Here is a 20,464-nt window from a genome sequence, read left to right on the forward strand (position 1 = left end):
GTAGCACGTTCCTTCCATTTCTCCTATACCTGATAATATATCCTGAATGTATACTGTAACACAGAATGTGCTTATATACATTGTATTGACCTTTATATAGATATTCAGTCCCCCCCCCCCATTTAGTATATATTGACATTTTGCATTTAATTAAAAACCCAATAAAGAAGGAATTATACAAAATCATTTTCCAGCATGTTAGAGCATCATATGGCCAGACATCTGCTACTTTGATTAGTCGAAGATGACTGTATTCATTCACAGAGAATGGTTCAATTATCATTACTGCTAGTTACCTCTTATAATGTTATGAGAAATGGTTATGCTGTATGGTCAGAGAGGTCCAGTCTGTTCATGTATCAGCGCAGCCCCATTCTTTCTTTCCTGCACCGAGGAGTTCTGAGAACATATAAAAGGACAAGGTCACTGGCTGAAAAACTTTGGTGACGACTAATACTTTAAGTCATTTATAATGGGATACATTATTTTACATCTCAGCTCTTGTAGCACCTTTCTTTGAGGCCAAGTGATTGAATAATGTGCACTACTTCTTCAAAATGAAAGTCTATGGCAGCTGATGCAAAGGCATCACAGGTATAGGAGATGTAGAGAAGAGCATTACACCGGTGCCCTGGTGTCTGATGGGGCAACAGACACTTTGTCACATAAAAAGCAAACAGCGGGAACCCTGTAAGAGACCTTTCACGGAATTGTTCGCAGGACACAGCGCAGATATAGATGTTGTCAATTGGTGCGTATTTTGTTGCATTTTTAATTGCAGAATTTATAGCTTTTTTTCCGCAGACTTTAATTGCGCATGTTAGAAATCCACAGCAAGAATTCCGCAAGATGTCCTTAATTCTGCAGAAGAAAGCTCTTCCCCTGCGGAACTTAATTTTGCGGTTTTGAAGTAAAGACACACAGAATTTAACAGGTGCGGGGTTCAAGCCCCATAGGGATAATGATGCAGTAATGTCTGCGTGGACTAATTCTGTCCCGTATGAAAGGTCCTTAACAGATTTTTTATTACAATCCAGAAACTTTAAGTAAATCTCTGAGGTTGTTCTCATTAAACTGTTAAGGGATCAACTCAGAGGTGTTACTTAAAGCACATGGGCCCCAGTGAAAAATCTGAGCAAACTGGTTGTCTCTCTGCAATATCAGAGGCTATAAGCTTCGTGTTCTTCAATGTGCACGTAGGTCTTATAATGAAGCCTTTAAAAATGAACCAAAAAAGGACATGCTGTGAATTTATAATATAATAGGTCTGTGTGCTATCTGTGTGAAGTCTGTTGGACACAAGAATGGCTCATAGACATGAAAATTGCCCATTTAAATAAACTCTTAGCCACAGGGCGTCTGTACGAGCATTGGAAACTGATGTGCACTGTCAATATACCCAACAGCCCATCACTGTATCCTTCAACTGTGAATAGTTGCCTGTTGGCTCATTCGCCACTATTATGTATTACACTGTTTATATCGCCCTTGCTGTCTTAATCTGCACGTTATCCAAAGGCTTGCAGTGGGGCTTTGTATAATTGTATACCGTATAGTGATGGTCATTTTACACTGGCATCCTTGCAGGGTAGTTGGTTACATGTGTGCATGCTCTAAGATTGCTCTACCTGGCCAGGTGATGAGAGGCACTTCATCTAAGGAGATTGTTTAGACCTGATAGAAGAGATGCTGCATTTAGACAGAACAATTATCATTCAAAAAATCGTTCAAAATAAGCAAAAGTGAACGATAATTGTTCAGTCTAAACGGTGATGTCACTCACTTAGTCAAACGAGAATCAACTCGTTAATGAGGACCAATAGAGTGGGTGAGCCACACCTTGAAGGGATCCTATGAGTGGTTGTGGACCCCGGTCTCAAGAGTCTTTGGCGGTCTACTAAAAATGCCTTGCAAGTGTGACCTGAGCTGTGCTGACCAGTCAGTTTGTCTGTGTCCGTTTGTGGAGCTGAGCCACATGGAATGAGAATGTGTACTGAAAGTAGTGTACTGAGGCCAGCTGGTGTGCACTAGTAAGCTGCACTCAGGTGCGTAACTAAAGGCTCAGGGGCCCTAATGCAAAAGGTGAGCTGGGCCCCCCCCCCCTCTATCTGTATCTGTACCAGTACCCATACCTAAACCATGCTGCACAGAGGCATAACCTGAAGCTTCTGGGCCCCAATGCAAAACCTGTAACAGGGCCCCCAACTATAATGCTTTATTCATAGTACTGGGCTCCCTATATGGAGAAGAGATGCCTTATGGGCCCCCTAAGGCTCCTGGGCCCGGGTGCAACAGTATCCCATGCACCCTCTATAGTTACGCCCCTGGCTGCACTACAATGTGAGAAATGGCCTTGCTGTTGCAACTGGAAACCACCAGTTGGAGTAAAGTGTTAGAGACTGCGTCGCTGCGAGCCACCAAGTTATAGATGTAACACTTTTTAGCATGATTTTCGTGGCACGCTACATTGTTTCCATAGTGTGCCCACTATACTTGGCAGCCCATAGGTCAGTAAAAGACAAACAGATGTGGCCTCTGTAAAGATGCACAACTACCAAGTTAGTGCCTCTGTGAAATACCATAACCACCAAACTATTTGAATCTGTAAAGATGCTTAACAACTAAGCTGGTTGTCTTCATTGAGGACGGCTTCAGATGACCATATGCACAATTGCGCGGGCTTCAACACAATGTATTTGCTCAGTGAACAAGGTAGATTCGTACTGTACTTTGTGCGCACACAAGGCATGTTCACACATGCCACCATGCTTTAAAAGGCTATCTGGCCTAATGAGATCCAGATGTGTTCTTTTCTTCATAGAATTGCACAGCGTATTGTGTATTTGTACCTTCAATGGAGGCCTTTGCTGCGCCATATGCAGTACGATATAGCAGGACCACTTTTTTCGCACGAGCACAAAATGTGCGCTTCAAAAACATTGAGAACGAACCCATTGACATGAATGGATTTTATTCTCTGCGCTTTACGGTCATGTGAAGCCAACCGAAGTAATGAGTAAATAATATTCTCATTAACCCCGCTGGGTCCACTTCATTACCTCAACCATCCTCAAGTTGGGTTCTGGTCACACTTGGCTTAAAACCTGTAAATACTCTATAGTAGTACAGGGTTGGGCGCAGTGTGTGCCCAAACACTGCCTGTTACAGTATGCCCATACAAACTAGGCACATGCCATGTGTCAGCCCCAATGGCCTCTAGCATCTGCTACAATGGCCCTTCAATATACTTATATATTTGAGCTACCAATACGAATGGTATAATGAGCTGTATAGTATAATGGGCAAGTATAGTGAGAATATAAGAAGGGCCACAGCTAAATCTGCAGTACAAACTACACCGCATACTTCCCCTTAGAATAGAATTCCGTGGATGCGATACATCTTATCATGAACAGTTCCCTTATTAGACAGATCAGGCCAGGAATTGAATTTCCTGACCTGCTTAATCTTGCATGAACAATATTTGTTAATGGTACAGTTGTGAGCGCTAATAAAATCCTTTCATTGTGTCGCTTAGTATAAGTGGCAACAAGGGGCACAATTTATCTCCTTGCCTCAGGCAGCAGAATGACTTGGACCAACCGTGGGATGAAGCAGCTGTTGAGGGTGATTGTATAAGGAAGCGTGCACGCTCCTGACACTACGGGCTGCACCCGTCAGCACCATTCTGCACCCATAAAGCAGCATCTTCCCTCAATGCAAGTTAACGATTTCCCTGCAACCGCCACCATTGCCACACTGCAACATTTTCCCTGGCACTAAGAGGGCTTACACCCTGGAGATATTTTTCCTTACGTAATGTTGCAGCGCACAAATAACAGAATAGTTCATAAAATGAAGTCACCAGAGGATTATTACAATAAAAATAAATAGAGTGTGTGCCAAAAAGCCAAACAAGCCATTCCGCGCTCCTACCTGCTCCATTTATTTTAACTAGTGCGGTATTTATAGAACACAAAACAGCAGGGAGCGGGGGATGGAAATGCGTTCTCACTCGTTAGGGAATGACTAAATGACTCATAAACGCACAAATTAAATACACATCTGCCTGTAAGAAGCTCAGACTGCCATCGGATATTGTGCTCCGAGCAGCCTGCTATCCGGGGTTAACATGATGCCGCACGGGCACTCATTCATTCTCCAGCATCTCTGCTGCTCCTTCCTGATCTTTTGTCTGGCAGGCTTTGTTTCATTCAGCTTTCGTGTGCCTGTTTGTGTCTGTCTATCCTGGCGTGTGTGCGCCTTTTCTTCTCCCTTTGTCTCCGGTTGTCTCTATTTTCTGTGACAGTCATTGTTGTCAGGCTTTCTGGCTCTGGATCTCCCTCCTGCTCCCTTTCATTCCCCCTTTGTGCATATCTCCAGATATTTCCTGCCTGTATTTTATACCTAATGAAGTCTGTTCTGATTCTTTGCTCTTGTTCTCATAATAAGCCGTTGTTCCAGTGCACCATGTAGATGCACAACAACAAACACAACATGCATTTTATCAAGAAGTGCAGGCCAAGACATCTGCAGGGTTGCATCGTCTGCTAACCCAACCAGGAGCGGTCCGAGGAGTTCTCTGCAAGGTAGCTGGGAAAAAAGTTATATTGGATATTGGTTTTGCAACTCCATTAGGCCTCATAGACATGGGCGATGCGCTCTTCTCTGCCACAAAGCGTCTGAAAAACACGTGAATGAAGAATAGCTGCAATCAAGTTGCGGCTAAAATTTGCATTATTTCGCCATTCACACGGATGGCTGTGGTGTATTAGTGAAAAAATACGCCGCAACCTGGAAATCTCTCGGTTGCATAAATCCTCTGTATGGCTTCTATTAGTTTAATAGAGCCAGCTGTAATGTTTTTGCAGCTTTGGACGCTGCTAAACTCCCTCCCCCTTCCTTTTTCGGCAGCTCCTATAGAAGCCTATGGGAGTCTCCAGCGTATATTGGACGAAAGACAGGGCAAGACCTATCTTTTCAGGCTGTGTTGTATTCTATCTTTTCTGCCGCAACGTTTTTATGTGGCTAAAAATCGGTCATCTGAATGAATACATTGGAGTCCAATGCTTCAGATGGTCGCAATTTTTTTATCGCGGCTAAATTAGCCATGTAAAAACACTTGTGTGATTGAGGCCTTATTTCAATAAAACCCAGGTGGTAAAAAACATTTAGGCCAGCTTCACAGGGGCGTATTTGCACACGTAAAAATGTGCGTGCGTAATACACAGAGAAAAGAACCCATTGTTTTCAGCGGTTTCGTTCACATGTGCAGATTTTCTTGTGCATTTCTGTTGTGCAAAACAAATGCAGCATGCTCTATTTTCTTGCATATTTAAAGGGGTTGTCTCGTGAAATCAAGTGGGGTTCAGCACTTCTGTATGGCCATATTAATGCACTAATTTACATGCATTAATGCACTAATATACATCGTGCATTAATTAAGAGCCATACAGAAGTTATTCACTTACCTGCTCCGTTGCTAGCGTCCCCGTCGCCATGGATCCGTCTAATTTCGCTTTCTTCTGGCGTTTTTAGACGCGCTTGCGCAGTCCGGTCTTCTCCCTGGTGAATGGGGCCGCTCGTGCCGGAGAGCTGGTCCTCGTAGCTCCGCCCCGTCACGTGTGCCAATTCCAGCCAATCAGGAGGCTGGAATCGGCAATGGACCGCACAGAGTCCACGGTGCACCATGGGAGAAGACCCGCAGAGCATCGTGGGTGAAGATCCCGGCGGCCATCTTGGTAAAGGAAGAAAGAAGTCGCCGCAGCGCGGGGATTCGGGTAAGTAATAAACTTTTTTTTTTTTTAACCCATCCCTTGGGTTTGTCTCGCGCCGAACGGGGGGGCCTATTGAATAAAAAAAAAACCCGTTTCGGCATGAGTCAACCCCTTTAAGCAACCAAAGTCCCCATAGAAGTCAATAGGGATGCACAAATGCATGCAAAATCCGCTAAGAGGTGCATGAAACACTGTAATTGTGCAGGAGGAGGAACACATCTGGAACTCAGACTAATTAGCCATTTAAAGCGGTTCTACTTTTTTTTCCATGCAAGTGAACACGTCTAACTGGCGCAAAAAGTATAGCAAAATACGCCGATGTATTCGCAAAAATGCATTGTTAATTCTGCACGTATACAGCACTCAGGCACACGCAAATACGCATACACTCTTGTGAAGGGGGCCTTATGGTTCCATGAGCCAGCCATATTTGTACCCTGCAAAATTTGCAATAAACAGAGAATAGCACCCATTCATTGCAATGGGTTCACTGTCATCAGCATTTTTTGCACACGTATTTCGGAGGCCCGGAAAAAAAATGGGCATGCTCTATTTTTGTGTGCATTTATGGGTCCCTATAGAAGTCTATGCACAATACGCTGCGCAATTCAGTGAAAAAAATGAACTCATTAGGCTAAATGCTTCCAGTCCTAAAACTACAGCCCGTACCGTCACCCCACACTGCTAGTTAGGTAATAGCACTTCTGCATCACCTGAGCAGTGGTGGTGCTGCTCAGCAGCGGTGTGGGGCAGTGCAAAGAGTGCTTTTGGCACTAGCAGTGCATGGTTTTCCTACGGTAGGCGAGAGAAACAGTGTTGCAGCTAATTCCAAGTCAAAATCCACGACAGATTTTGGTGCAGTTTTTGATGTAGAAATGCTCTGGAATATTCCGCGGCAGAAAATCTGCAGAATTTCCGCCACTTTTGAACAAAGCCTGAAGATAGTTTCATATGGTACATACCTGCTACCGGTTTTCCGCTGCAGAACATTCACACCTAAGGGCTCGTTCACACGAGGGACCTAATCGCACAAAAATTCTGCACGCAAAAAATTGTGGCTAACTGTGCAGAAAATCCCGTAAATGGACAATTTCCCTAGATCGAGTCCCGAGCCTCATTAGTGTGGAAATCACCTGTACACACGACCTGGAGCTGCGTGCTGCAGAAAGAAATCCTCCTAATGACTTCTAATGTCTAAAATACAGACACCTGTCTTCCTTTCTGAGCCCTGGCTGCAGCTAAACTCCATTCCCCCTCCTTCCCTTTTTTCCCCCATCTCCCATAGGAGTCTATGAAAACTCCTGCATTTTGCGCACCAAAGATAGGTCAGGTTCTATATTTTGGTGCAGCAGGGAATTTCAGTCACTGATGTCCTATTTTTTCAGGTGTGATTTTTTTTTTTTTGTGTGCCTAAAATTTTTTCTTCCAAACCATTGGTTCTAACAGTTGCGTATTTTTTTGCATGGCTAACTTAGATGCACAAAGTCCCTCGTGTGAATAAGCCCTAACTGGTGTGGATTTAGATCCAGTGTTTGTAGCAGATCTTCTGCGTATTTTAACGCTTGTATTTCAAGGGTTGAGACTTGCAGACTGAAGAGGCATGCTGCAGATTTATAATACACAGCGTTTTTCAATAAGGGCTTATTTACACGAGCGTATATTGGCCGGTGTTTTCACAGGCGGCTGATATACGCTTCCATCTAAGCAGTTCCCCCTTACCGGCTCTCTGCCTCTCTCCTCCACTCCAACATTTGCAATGGGTGGGGGTGGGACAGGGGCAGAGCTAAGCTCCGCTCTGTCCCGCCCACTCCCATTGCTGGCTGCGGACAAGGGGCGAGGAGGGGGTGGGAGCTTAGCTCCGCCCCCACCTCACTCCGTCCCTTTGCAAACAGCCGGAGGGGAGGAGAGAGGCAAAGAGCTAATGAGGTGGAGGGAAGCGTATATTGGCCGGCCGTGAAAACGCCGGCCGATATATGCTCCTGTGAATAAGCCCTAGTGCTGTGGATTTGTTGCGATAATTTTCTGCTCCATGTGCATGAGATTTTAGAAATCTCCCCCACATTGCTTGTACTGTAAAGGCAGTGGGCTTACCACAGCAAAATCTGCTGCCGAAATTCCACAGCAATTCCGCTTTGCATGGAGCCAACCTCAGGGACATTGCTAATTTGACAGAGATCGAAGAACATTTCTCTCCATACATTTTTATATCCTAGAAAGTAGGCATCGCCCTACTCTACTGATTGCTATCTATTACTGTATGGCACTGTATCACTCTTTGCTCTGCTAAAAAAAAGGTGCTGATTGTATCAGTATTCAGCAACCATCTAGGACTACTTGCCAGATGCCAACTCTTGTATGTTCCTCCTGGCACTTATGCCACAGTATCGCGTTCCACATGCAGCTACATGTTGAATGTCCGCCTAGACTGATGCCAGTGCCTCAGTCTATATATGATTTGGCATTGGGGTCTGGTGCAGTATGAAACTGAGATGTCAAACACAACTATAATATAGTTCTATATATTAATACATAGGACGGCTTTATAGTTACCACATTTGTATGTGATGAGATGTCACAAATGTGGGCTAATAATCACAGACTCAGTTACTTGTCTGCCTAAGGGCGCATTCAGATGACCGTATATCGGCCGGGTATTTACGCCTGGCTGATATACTGCGTCTCTCTCTGCAGGGGGAGGAGGCTGGAAGAGCCGGGAGCAGTGCTCTGAGCTCCCGCCCCCTCTCTGCCTCCTCTCCACTCCCCTGCACTATTTTCAATGAGGAGACGCAGGGTGGGGGTGGAGCTAATTCCTGGAACTTAGCCCCGCCCCCGTTCCACCTCCTCTCATTGCAAATACTGCAGAGGGGCGGAGAGGAGGCAGAGAGGGGGCGGGAGCTCAGAGCACTGTTCCCGGCTCTTCCAGCCTCCTCCCCCTGCAGAGAGAGACGCCGTATATCGGCTGGGTGTGAAAACCCAGCTGATATACGGTCGTGTGAATGCACCATAAGGGCTTATTCCCACGAGCGTATATCGGCTTGCATTTTCACGGCCAGCTGATATGCGCTTCCATCTAAGCAGTCTCTGCCTCTCTCCTCCTCTCCAAGCAGTTTGCAATGGGAGTTGGCGCAATGGGGACGGAGCTTAGCCCCACCCCCTCCCGCTGCAAATGCTGTACTGGAGGAGAGAGGCAGAGAGCCGGTGAGGGGGAAGGAAGAGGGGACCGCTTAGATGGAAGTGTATATTGGCCATCCGTGAAAACGCTTGCTGATATACGCTTGTGGGAATAAGCCATAAGGGCTCTTTCACATAAGCGCATGCGTTTTTACATTTTCTCGCCCGTGCCGTGAATTCGCATGAATGGATGATTTTCTGTGATCACAGCCAGAGATATTTAATGTTTTCTCATCCATTCACACGACCATGAGCGACACTTTTAGTGAAAAAATACGTCACACCCCGGAAAACCCTCGCTCAGCATAAATCCTCAAGATGCCCTCCAATGCCTATATAGCGGCACCTGTAAGCTTTTCACAGTGTTGGATGCTGCTAAACTCCCTCCCCCTCCCTTTTTTCCCCCACCTCCCATAGCAGTCTATGGGAGCCGCTGCTGTTAAAAGATAGAACCAGAACTACCTTTGCAGCCACTGTATAAGCGTCGGTGCAGTTTTCAGTCACACATGTTCCATTTTTTGGGGTGAGATGTTTTTTCGAATCATATAGTCAACCGCGTGAACGAATGCACTGGAAACCAATGCCTCAGATGGTCGCGTATATTGGTCAGACATAAAGACGCGGTGTATATAAATATATGTAAATAAAGCCTAAAGATGTCAAATTCAATTCTACTGCATGAGATGATTATTATATTGCACTGTAGAGCTAGGAGGCAGAACTTAAAGGGGTTGTCTCGCGAAAGCAAGTGGGGTTAAGTACTTCTGTATGGCCATATTAATGCACTTTGTAATATACATCGTGCATTAAATATGGGCCATACAGAAGTTATTCACTTACCTGCTCCGTTGCTGGCGTCCTCGTCTCCATGGACGCCAGCAACGGAGCAGGTAAGTGAATAACTTCTGTATGGCTCATATTTAATGCACGATGTATATTACAAAGTGCATTAATATGGCCATACAGAAGTGCTTAACCCCACTTGCTTTCGCGAGACAACCCCTTTAAGGGGGTTTTCCAGGTGTTCCCTATTCATGACCTATCCTCAAGATTAGTCAGCAATATTTGATCAGTGGAAATTCCTCGCTAATCAGCTGATCCTCAGATCCGCTGTCAGTGCAGCAGTGCCGACTCGCTGCCTGAGACGCTCACGTGGATCCGGAGAGGTGAGTATAGGGCCTCTGAGAGGCGCCAAGTCTGATTCTGCTGCAAGATTTCGCAGTCGGAATCAGACCCTGCCGTGGGCAGGAGGCCTTAGGCAGGTGACAGGTTCCCTTTAATAGGTGAGAAAATAACAAACTATAATAGTAGTTTTTATTAATATTATGAAAGATGCTATATTAATATTGATATATTGATGGTATAATGTTGACATTCTGAATACTAATGACCACAATGCAATGTCAGGAACCTATCAATTGCAATCTACCTGTATATCTTAGAGGAGTAGATTACACGGTGGGCACTTCAGTGGTCTGTATGATGTATAGGGTCATGGAGATGTAACGTCCTGCAGCAAACTGAAGCGATGTTTGGCTCTCTTTTATGGCAGCTGCCATTACATGACAAAGTGTGTGTTGTGTGGCTTACAAGTCGACTGGCTAGCACATTTTGGTGGGGGGTTGATAAGGTGCAGTGTCATTGATGGGGGTCTAATAAGAAGGTACAGTGGGGGAGTATCAGGAAGCATCTGGGTGAGCATAGGTTAACAATGCCATCCTCTATTATCTGCAGTAAATGTCGCATGCGGGTTCAGTTGTGGAATGTTTGTTGATGTGTTCAGTGAATCTGTAAATAAATAATATAATTACATAAAACATTCTATAATTTACCGATTCTATTACATGTGAAATGAAGTTTCCAATTAAAACAATCACTAGGGCATAGCAGGATAAGAAGTATTTTATTTTCGTTAGTTAATTTAAGCATGCCTGACTATTATTATTAGCATTATTAGAATTTATGGTAGCAGTGATAATAAAAGAGGCAGTGCTAATAGTAACAGCTACGCAGAGTCTAAATAATAGTTTGAAACTTAAAGGTTATGCCCCATTGGCCTGGGTTGGTACTGTAGGTTGAGTCACATTCTCTTCAATAGGACAATAAACCGGTAGTACCAACCCGGGCCACTCTGCAATGTACGGAGCTGTCTGCTTCCTGCAGGAAAACAGAAGTGGGACAACCCCTTTAAGAATATACCTATACAGTTATTAGCAGCCATGTTTTATCCACATGGACTTTATTATCATGTTTTATTCACATGCAGGAGATTTGTTGCAGAAAATTCTGTGCATGTCCCATATATACCATTACACATGATGCAGAAACAACCTGTTAAAAATCACGGCTGTGACCGCCATCTTAGCTCTCCTCCACCCCTGGTGGCCACATTGCTTGTTATCCTTGGCCCCCCAGTAGGTGTTTGCTTTGGCACCTGCAGCATTACTCTCTGCTGCATAGAGGGCGCATATGTACATGTTTCTGCTCTTAAAGGGCCAGCATGCACTATCCTAATTTTTCTCCTGCCATTTGTGAACTATCTCTGGTTATATCAGACACCTTCCCATTAAAGAGATTATCTTGTGTTGCCCTTCCTTCTAACTGTGGACTGATTGTAACCCCCCCACAGTAAGAAGGAGACTGAATGGAGTGGTGGTTGCACATGCGTTCAGCCATTTCAGTCAGCCTCATTTAAATGAATAAGGGGGCAGCTGTGTATGATCGGCCACTGCTCCAATCATTCTGACATTACTCCAGGGTGGTGAATTGACCGCACGGTGTAAGGAAGAGAGGCACACAGGACACCCATTCTCAGGATTGGTGGGGGTCTTAGCAGTAACACACTAACCAATCATAAAGTTATCTTTTATCCTGTGGATAGGGGATAACTTTAGATTTTAGGATAACTCCTTTAAGGAAGGTGTCTAAGTTTTTGGTCCCTTTTGGTGCAGTTTAAGGTGCTATTCATTTGTACAGACTTTTTGGTTTCTGACTCTGGATGTTCCTGACTTCACTGCATTTTTGGCTCCTGACCACAGCTTGTTATACTGACCATTCTCCCGTCTGCTGCCTACACCGACTCTTGGCCTATTTGTTCCATGTTGAGCACCAGATCATTTTCTCTACTGATGCTACACTACCAACCCCAATCCGGATTGCTTGGACTATGTCTCTGTTGACACGCTCAGGTACTGAACCTTGGTCTATTATTGTGTCAGCTGCCACATTACAGGGACCACTTCCAGTGTAACAACCTGGGGATCACTCTGGTGGCATCCAAAGGTGAAGACCGAGGTTCCTCAGGTGTCACTCCTGAATTTGGCCCAAAGTCAGCACCGCAGGTCCACATCCACTGATCCTGATACAACTCTATTCAGATGTATGGAATGAATTTTATGACATTTTTGCCAAAAATCTGTCACATCTGAATATTCTCTCAGTGGAAATTCTTCTCCTGATATCCGACAAACCCAAATCTATTAGACCGTCAAATGGTGAAGACTGTCATCACTTCAATGTTTGGCAAAAGAATTTCAGGCATGTGAAAGGTTCACATTTACTTTAAAAACATTTCATGGCGATCCACAGCAGATTTCGCCCCTTTCCATTGAAGGCGTGAAGTTTACTGCGGATCAGTATCAAAATCCACACCCAATAAATAGAAATAAAATGTTCCACCACTGAGACTTCTGACTCTGTGGATTACACTGCCAGCAGCACATAGGAAAATAGATATAATATCCTCCATTGGCGCTACCTCTCCTTTCACCTCAGATGGCAAAAACAGCGAGTGTCGGTAATAGTTGGCCCGGGAGGGGAAGTGGAGAAGTCGTAGACTGGCAAAGAGCCAAACTTGAAAGGCACTTGTCAGTGCCAGCATAGGTGCACTTACACTGCTATCTGAAAAGGCCTCTTCACCAGCCAGAGAGTCACGGCTGAGGAGGGCGAATGAAAGCGCAGGAGGTGCCATTGTCTTGTAGTCTCAGTCAAGGCTGAAGAGCCCCTTGATGATGCAGGCAGTGACATTGCTAGCATGTCACCACCTAGGACAGCCTTGATAAAGAACTAGTGCTGGGCGAAGCCTGCCAACCTCCCCAAGTGGCGGAGAAGATTTTTGGCGCCACAGGCGCCTACTATATGAGTTTTTGGAGCTGTGTGACAGGCAGCAGATATAGTAACAGAGCACAGAGCAGCATGCAGGGGGCTAAGAACAGGGTGGCGGTCAGTAAGAGGGGCTATGCAGTGGGTAGTCAAAGAAGGTGCCCAGATGGAAGATCAACCAGACTCACAGCGCAGTGCTGGACTCCGCAGAGGTGGTGCCAAAGATTGCTTTGAACAGTCTTTGGACAGCGCAGATGGAAAAAGAAGTGAAAACGAGTGTGAGTGGACTACGATCCCCAGGACTGCATGAGATGAAATCCCTCTCTGGCCAAGGTGGGAGATAAAGAGTCACGAGACTATGATTATGTGACGCTAGCGTAAATGGTTAAATAATGGCACCATAGTTTGGGGTTATAATGCAAGGCCTTACTGGGGTGGTAGTGATTGTGATTCAGATAAGATGTAAAGTGTTATACTGATGTGTAATGCTTCTATGATGAAGTATGTGTAATGGCTAAGCAAGGTATGCGGGGCAGCAAGTAAAATGTAAAGACTAATGTGATGCAGATATCGAGCAGCGAGGATTATGTGATGACTTCTTGGCATATGATGTGAATTCACTATGTGTTTAAAGGACAACTCCGGTGAAAACACATTTTTCCATGCTGCCCCCTCCCCTGATTGTCATACTCATACTCTGGAGGTCTCCTCTGATAGTGCAGCCACTTCCCTGCAGTGCAGCCTCCTGTCTGATTCCTATCAGGCACCACCTTGAGATTGAGATTTTTTATTTTTATTTCAGCCCAGCATTTAGTAAAGTTATACCATTTTTACTTACTGGTGGAGTATAGTTTAATTATCATTACCGTTTATTACCGATATAGCTCCCGCCCCTCTCTGCCCCTCACCATTATTTGCAATAGGAGGTGGCGAGACAAGGCGGAACTTAGCTCCGCCCCATCTGACCCCTCCCAGAGGGTGGAAAGGGGGCCTGGCCCGCCTCCTACCCCTGCAGAAAGGGACACAGTATATCGGTCGGGTGTGAAAACCTGTCTGATATACGGACTTGTGAATAAGTCCTAAGTTTGGTATCGTAGTAATGGCGTAGTAATACCCTCCATTGCACTTACCCATAGAATAAAGTTATGTCATTTTGGTTGCAGTTTGTGCGCTGTAGAAATAAGTCGCACCAAAAGATGGCGGAGTTTCACTTTTTTCCATTTCTCTACACTTAGAATTTTATAAACGTTTTTCAGTACATTATACAGTACATTAAATAGTGCCATTGAAAAATGCAACTCGTCCCATAAAAAACAAGCCCTCATGCAGCGACGTCGATGGATAAATAAAGGAGTTAAGATTTTTTAAAAGGCGAGAGGAAAAAACAAAAATGGAAAAAAAAAAAAAAAAGCTTGGTCACTAAGGGGTTAAAATACACTTCATCCTCAGGGTCTTTTATAAAGTTATTCATGATTGCAGCACTTCCAAATCAATTAGGAGGTCCACTGAAGTGCACTAATTGTCACAGGACTGTATGGATAGAATAGTTGGTGCTGCAATTTGCAAGTAACAACAAACAATCCCAATAACCTTCCTGATTTACTTTAAAGGTACTCAAAGCCATTCAATTTGTAACTTCAATTGAAGAGGACAGGGGCAGACTAAAGCCTCTTACCATGCCTACCTGTCCGTATGAGACCTAGCCAATATAAGCAATATACTTCAGTCTCAGTAAGGGCTTCTTCAGATTACTGTATTTGGGCAAGTTTTAGCATGTGTTTAGCAGAATGCGCACAGAACCCACTGATGTCAGTTTGCTCTCATGAGCATGTTTTGCGCGGACATTTCCTGTGCGTGCAAAAGAAATAGGACCTGCTCTGTTTTACTGCATATTTGCACACCAAGGGCGCTCAGTAGGCGCACAAATGCACCATAAACTGTGCTATTCCATGGGAAAAAGAATACGTCTGGACCTCATTAGGCTAAATAGCCTTTAAAACCATGGTATGGGTGTGTCACACGCGTGTGTGAACTGGCACTGCATGCCAAAAATGTTCAGTACTATGCACTGATGCACGCGCAACTCAACCTCATCAACCTTGTTCACTGCGCAAATACGTTGCGCTGAGGTGAACATATTTGCTCATATGCATTTGTAAAGCCGTCCTAAGGATGAATATAGCCCATTCAGTTTTCCTCTCCCACTCTACACATTATGTATTGCTCGCAACACTTGGTGTTCTACTTGTTTTTTTAACAGTCTTGTTGACATGGTGTTTATTGTAACCTCAAGTCATTGTATCACGTGTATTTTCTTCCTGATAAAAAAACACTAAAGTAATAATATAATAATCTTTATTTGTATAGCGCCAACTTATTCTGCAACGTTTAAAAGGGTTGTCCAGTTGTAAACTATTGTTGATTAATTTTCAAGATAGGCTGTCAGTAGTAGATTGGCAGGGCCTTTTGTTTTGCCAGGGATACCCACCAATCAGCTGTTTGCTGGGCCAGTGTGCTCATGCACTGAGGACGGGAGCTCCACTTCCACTTCAGTGGTCAGGCTTAGTATTACAGGCACAGCTCTCACTGAAATAAAGTAGAATTTAACCTGCAATACCTAGCCTGGCCACTGTAGCTGAAATGGAGCTGTCTGCTTCCTGTAGAAATCAGCTCATGGCATGAGCAAACAGATGATCTGCAGGGGTCCTGGGCGACAGAACCCCACCAATCTACTACTGACAACATACACTGAGGATAAGTCATGAATAGTTTACAACTGGACATCCTCTGTAAAGGGATTCTGTTAGGTGCCCAGACTGCGGGCACTACACTATAGTGACAGAGGTACTTATTTCAGAAGTCTATTTTGGAGAATTTGCATTTCAAAGTTTACAGTTGGCCTCAGAACTGAGACCAAAGTATCTAATTAGTATTCATATATTCAGAGCTGTCCCCACCTACCCCCACTTCTTTGCTGCAGAATGACAGGTTTGCCACCACTGCTATAGGGGATGCAGTGGATGCGGTTGCACCCGGGCCCAGGAGCCTTAGGGGGCCCATAAGGCCACTCTTATCCGTATAGGGAGCCCAGTACTATGCATAAAGTATTATATTTGGGGGCCCTGTTACAGATTTTGCATTGGGGCTCAGAAGCTTCAAGTTACGCCTCTGAGTATGAGTACAGGTAAAGGTGGGGAGGCCCCAAGCTGAACTTTTGCACCCAGGCCCCTGAGCCTTTAGTTACACCCTTGGCAGTAGCTATATGAATATTAATGAGCCACATCCGACTCATCTCTGCAATTTGCTGCAAGCTTTGAAATGTAAATTTTCCAAAACTCTTGAAGCAATTGGTGTAAGTAAAAGACTTCTGGAATCAGCATGTCTGTCACTATACTCTAGTACTCGCAGCCCAGGCATTATCAAGGAACTGACAGTTTATCTTTAAATACATTTTTGCGATTGTTGATGGAGGAAATAGTGATGTCTAACCGTGGCTAATTATTTGATTGACTGCAAGGTAATGATTACAAAGACTGGTCATCATACGCATTTGATGATTGTCGGCTGAACTATGTCGTGTCTGTGGTGGCGTCCTAGATTTTCTTTGAGGGCAGATATTGAGGAAAAAGAAGGATCAAGTATGTTTGATTTCAGCATGGTCAATGCTGTTGTTCTCAAAGGAGATAAGCGGTTGCTAGATTTATTGGGCACCAACTTACTCCCCTCTCTCCTATATGCAGAGGAGTACTGGCCATTGAACCCACTAGGAAAGATCCCGGTGGGCCCGTCAGGTACAGGGGTCGGTACAGGGGCAGACTTATTTTTTCAGTGCGGATCTGGAAAAAAACCCTCATAAACTCACCTGTGTTTCTCCTCCTGGCCTCTGCAGCATGTGTCCCACACTGCCTTCTGTGTTACGCTGTCACATGATGGTACCTCCAGCATGGCAAAACACTGGACATAGTGTTCACCTGACAGGACAATGTGGAAGTCAGCATCATACTCGTGTGGTGCAGACTATAGTGGCCCGGGAGATGGAAGGAAAAACACAGGTGAGTATATGTTTTTTTATGCATATAAAGCATTGCCAGAAGGGGAACAAAAGTGGGCATTATTATTACCAAAAAGGGGGGACAGGAAGGGAATTATTACTAGCAGTGCGCCAGGAGGGTCATCATTACTAAAAGGCGGCTAGAAGGGGCATTATAACTACTAAATAAGGACAGGGAGGGCATCATTACTTAATGTATGCCAGGAGGGGCATTATTACTCAATGGGGCATAAAAAGGGGTCGCATTCCTGTGTAGGGGCACTAAAAATAGCACTTAATTGTGTGGGGCCTACAGAGAGCACAAAAAGGGGATACTATTACGATGTGCAGCACATGGCATTATTACTGTCTGAGGCACCATGTATGGGGAGACTGTATAGACATGTGGAAAATGAAGGCAGGTGGCTGGAAAATTGAGGAGTCAAAGATGTCTATGTTAAAATTCAGCAGAGACAAGTTGTGACCGGGAGAAGTCATGATGGTGGTCTGGACTGGATGGAGAAGAAAGGGGAAATGAACAATCCCAGTCAGAGGGGACATCACCAGTGGATGCTTGAGTTAACTGTACTGTAATCACTTATATAGTATGCAGAGCCCCTGTGTACTGGTATTGCGAACTGTTATCTACCACTGTATTTTCACTGTATGGGTGTAACATTGGTCTTTGTACATTTTTTGTTCAGTAACACTGATACAGTAATACTGTAGGGGTATTATGTGATTAGAGTCTGTGGGTATTATGTGGCTCTCAAACAGAATTATTTTTCATAATGGTCTTTATTCAGTAACAGTATGGTGCTATTATTCCATCACTATGTGGTGGTAATATGTTATCATGGTGTGTTGGTATTATTTGGCCTAATATACTGTTATTACTGGTAATGTTGGTCTCAGTGTAGTGGGTTTTGCACAAGGACAGTATGAAGGGAATTATACTGATCATGACAATTGCAGTGATATTGTGTGTGTGTGTGTTTTTCATGTTTACAAAATAAAACAAAAAAATTTTTTTTTTAACTCTGTACATTAAGAAACTTTTAATAATATTTATTTAGTTATTTCGGGACCCCACAATGCAATGATTTTGCCCTTTTATGATGCTTTGGCATACTTATTATAGCAAAAAATTATTCATTGTGAGTCTTAAACTGCAAAGTCATATATCAAGCTGTGCTGAAGGCACCACCTAATATGCATAAAGTAGTGGCATGCCTGGAGGTATTTCCTAGGCTTCTAACTGCCATGACTACCAACTGGCATCCTGTCATTGCATTTGCGAGGGGCCAATGGGGAGAGAGAGGGAGCCCCCTCCCTCTGTATAACCTCTTAGCTGCCATGGTCACTACTGACAACAGCATCTAGGGAGTTAAATGATCCTGGCCATTACAGTGAGAGCCTGACTGTCAGTCAACATATAGCCCTCACTGTGATTTTGCTGGTGTGATATCCATGGTTTGAAAGTCTTTCATTGAAGCTTAAGACAAGCCGTGATGCTCATTTACAACATGGAAGCTAAATGGGTTAAAAATAGGTGGCACCTGAATGTATACCTCCAGTCCTTTGCCGACCCTGCCTACTTGTGTTTGCCCCAGTTGCTGCTGGTTCGGGTCCAGCTACAATATGGGGCCATTTTGTAATTTTTTTCGATGGACACTTTGGATTCCCAATCTGCCACTGCCAATGAGAACATATGATCAGCCGAGCTGAGTGTGCATGTGTATGGGGAGTTCGGGAGCATTCAGCTTACAGTTATATAAAGTCTATGGCTAGCTAAAGGCACTGCAGTGTGACAATATGAGAAAAGGAAGACGAAAATCAGTGGGTGACAGCAAGACAGTTACATAGTACAGGTTTCCGCAGAAACGAGAAATAAGAAGACTTTCAGATAATTTCCCTGTTCATCGTTTCACTGCTATCTGCCCATTTGTTAACAAGGGAGCATGAGAATTGCACTTAACCCCATTTTAAAAAACATGGCAGGTACCAACTAAATCAATGAGGAAGAGTAGATAATGTAGTGTAAAGTGTAGATAATGTAACAGGAAGATTGTATCACATTACCCTCCAAATGGGTTGTACCGCAATCGAAAAACTTGGTGCTTTCCTGTAGATAAACAGAGCCACACCTGCCAGAAGTTGTAAATGGGATTGTAGTTGAGCTACATTCACATCAATAGCGGTGAGATGCAATAGCAGGCCCAATCCATGGAAAGGCGTGGCGCTTTGTCTGGAAGAAAGCAGACAGATTTTTCTATTGCTGTACACCCATTTAAGTTGGCAGTAGACATGAGATCACTATAACTGAAAATTGTCCTTTGCAACTTTATCCCAAGATCATTAAAAATTTTTGCAATATGAACACGCGTTTCGGCGGATTTTACTGTACTTTTTCTGCCCACAAGGCATGGGGTATTTTTTTTTGCAGGCAGGACACAAACACATACTGATTGGAATGGCTAATTCGTCTAATAATGTAGTCCTAAGCTCTCGCTCACGACCTGAAGGTTGTGATTTTAGTTCCTGCATGGTCCAGGTAGCTGGCTCAAGGTTGATTCAGCCATCCATCCTTCCGAGGTCGGTAAAAGGAGTACCCAGCTTGCTGGGGGGTAAAGATGACTGGTGAAGGCAATGGCAAACCACCCCACAAAAACAGTCTGCCAAGAAAACATCACGATTAGAGATGAGCGAGCATATTCGGTAAGGACAGATACTCGAGCGAGTATCGTCCTTACCGAGTACCTGCCTCCTCGCCCACAAAGATTCGGGTGCCGGCGGGGAGCAGCGGGGGAGAACGGGAGGGAGAACGGGAGGGAGATCTCTTTCTCGCTCTCCCCCTCGCTCCCTCCTGTTCACTCCCACAACACAGCGCTCACCCCCGCCGACACCCGAATCTTTGCAGGCGAGCAGGCAGGTACTCGGTAAGGACGATACTCGCTCGAGTATCTGTCCTTACCGAGTACGCTCACTCATCTATAATCCCAATGTGACGTCCCTCTAGGAGTCGGTCATGACTCGGTGCTTGCACCGGGGAACTTTACCTTTTACCTAATTTCTCTAATGAGTTCCAGATGTATTCTTTTTCCAGCGGAATTACGCAGTGTTTCACGCATCTCCTTACCTATTTGCACACTCTTCATTGACTTCAATGGGAAAGTTGATGTGCAAATATGCAAAAAAATAGAACACATTCTATTTTTTTGCATGACCAAAATATGCTCGCCAAAATACGGAAATGTGAATAAAACCATTAAAATCAATAGGTTCTGTTCTCTGCATATTACACGTGCAAATATGTCCATGTGAAGCTGGCCTGAAAGACCAGTTGCAAACAGACAATTTTAATCTGTTGTATTACATTTTATTG

The 20,464-nt window shown here is 44.4% G+C and overlaps 1 protein-coding gene across 1 annotated transcript in view; it reads right to left on the minus strand.

Annotated features, from left to right (window-relative positions):
• CPO (carboxypeptidase O) overlaps positions 1-20,464 on the minus strand; it is a 189,539-nt gene that overhangs the window by 154,067 nt on the left and 15,008 nt on the right. Inside the window, exon 2 of the mRNA XM_066576096.1 lies at positions 297-399. The gene's annotated coding sequence lies outside the window, so the exon portion shown is untranslated. The remainder of the gene's footprint in view (positions 1-296; positions 400-20,464) is intronic.

The sequence above is a fragment of the Eleutherodactylus coqui genome, chromosome 8, assembly GCF_035609145.1.
Source record: "Eleutherodactylus coqui strain aEleCoq1 chromosome 8, aEleCoq1.hap1, whole genome shotgun sequence".
NCBI classification, from domain to species: Eukaryota; Metazoa; Chordata; class Amphibia; order Anura; family Eleutherodactylidae; genus Eleutherodactylus; species Eleutherodactylus coqui.